Source organism: Propithecus coquereli, unplaced genomic scaffold (assembly GCF_000956105.1).
Source record: "Propithecus coquereli isolate 6110/MARCELLA unplaced genomic scaffold, Pcoq_1.0 Scaffold269, whole genome shotgun sequence".
Lineage (NCBI taxonomy): Eukaryota > Metazoa > Chordata > Mammalia > Primates > Indriidae > Propithecus > Propithecus coquereli.
In genome coordinates this window covers 652,213-654,117 of record NW_012148274.1, presented here as the reverse complement: position 1 = coordinate 654,117, position 1,905 = coordinate 652,213, and the positions used below count along the sequence as shown (strand labels likewise).

Below are 1,905 nucleotides of genomic sequence, written 5' to 3'. Positions count from 1 at the left end.
GCCCGGCTAATTTTTCTGTTTTTAGTATGGACAGGGTTCCACTCTTGCTCAGGCTGATCTCGAACTCCTGAGCTCAAGCGATCCTCCCGCCTTGGCCTCCCCAGTGCTAGGATTACAGGCGTAAGCCACTGTGCCGCCCTGTTTTCCATAAATTTGTGAAGTTTTTAGCCATTATTTCTTTGAATTTTTTTTCCTACTCCTTTCTCTCCTCTCCTTTTCGTACTCTTACAATGCTTATGTTGATGTGCTTAATGATGCCCCACATATCTCTAAGACTCTTTATTTTACTTCTTTCTTGTCTTTGTCCTTTGGCTTGCATAATCTTTATCAATCTGTCTTAAATTTTACTTATTCTTTCTTCTGCAGGTCTACTCTTGTGCCCCTGTAGTGATTTTTAAAATTTCAGTTGTCATACTTTTCATCTTCATAATTTCCATTTGGTTCTTCTCTTTCTAATTTCTGTCTCTTTACAGATATTCTCTATCTGAAGTGACATTGTCATTATGCTTTCTTTCACTTTAATCATAGTTTCCTTTAGTTCTATGAACATATAATGGTTACTTTAAAGTCTTTTTCTGATAAATTTGACATCTGTTCTCTCACAGGCATTTTTCGTTGCTTGCTTCCTCCCGCACCTCATAGTATGGGCTGCACTTTTTCATTAATATTTTTTATATTGTATGCCTTATTTTTTTTTTAAACTGGACATGTTAAATAATACTCTGTAGCAACTCTGGGTACTGGTCCCCCTTCTTCCAGGGCTTGTTATTGTTTGCCTGTTTGTTTAGTGACTGACTGGATTATTTTAGTGAACTTTGTTTCCCTCCCTAGTCTTCACCCTCTAACTTGGGATAAGCCTTCAGTTACCCTGAGATGATAGTGTTTTTGGTAGGGTCCTCTTCTCTTCCTTTCCTGGAACACACCCAGCTTTAAACTCCATTAATTGCTGGCCGATTGCTCTGTTGATTTCAACCAATGCCCTGGAGTAAAAATTGTTCTAAGAATAATCCAAATTCTGGTTCCTTTGAAGGAATAGTTTCTGAGATCAGTGTTTAATTTTGTTCTGATCCCTGGTTTTGTGCCTTTGGGAAAAGATTAGGAGCTATGTGGGTTTTTTTGTTTATCTTTATCTTCTCTCCTGAGGGCAAACTCTGAGCTTGTGCTCTAGAGGTGTGGGAGTGGGCACAATGACAAGTTTCTCTCTGAGTGACAACCCATTCTAGGAGATGAGTGTTCAGTGGGAGGGTAGGTCGTAGCCTGGGTCCTCCTGTTGTGGAAGCACCACATGATGAGCAGGGTCAAGAATGGTCAGTTTCATTATTCTCAGTGTAACAGGCCCTAAGTAGAGCCTTTGTTCTACAAGTGGGGGCTAGGCAGAGGGGAGTCCCCACCTCTAAACTGTGTTTGCGAAGGACTTAGCCTCAGCAGCAGGTAGCTGGGAAAGGATGGATGACATACACTAACGTCCTCCTCCTGGGGTAGGGGGAGAAACCCCTTCATCTGGGTGGAGCGGGCAGAGGGGGCTTGCATTAGTCTGGAGTGGAGTCTCTGCTTCTTTGAGCTGCGAGAGGGTGGATAGGAAAAAAGAGGTTCAGATACCACAGACTCTTGTTTTTCTTATTGAATTTTCATAGGTGTCTTTGAACAGATGTTTCTTCGTTTGTTATTTGCCCTTTGGAGTATTTCCAAATGGTTTTTTTTTCATAGTTTTCACCAGTTCCTCTGGGGAGCAGGCCTTTGGAGCTCCTCACACTGTCGTGCCAGAAGTCAGTCTCCTTGTTGTTACTGTTTTTCTTTTCTTTTCTTTCTTTTTTTTTTTTTTTTTTGAAGTCATTCTGATTAGGTTTGTAGTGCTATCTCAAGGTGGTTTGAATTTGCATTTCCTTGGTGGCTAATGATGTTGAA

At 41.2% G+C, this 1,905-nt stretch overlaps 1 pseudogene; it reads right to left on the bottom strand.

Annotated features, from left to right (window-relative positions):
• Nucleotides 1-1,905, bottom strand: part of LOC105812896 — a 37,080-nt pseudogene that overhangs the window by 2,546 nt on the left and 32,629 nt on the right.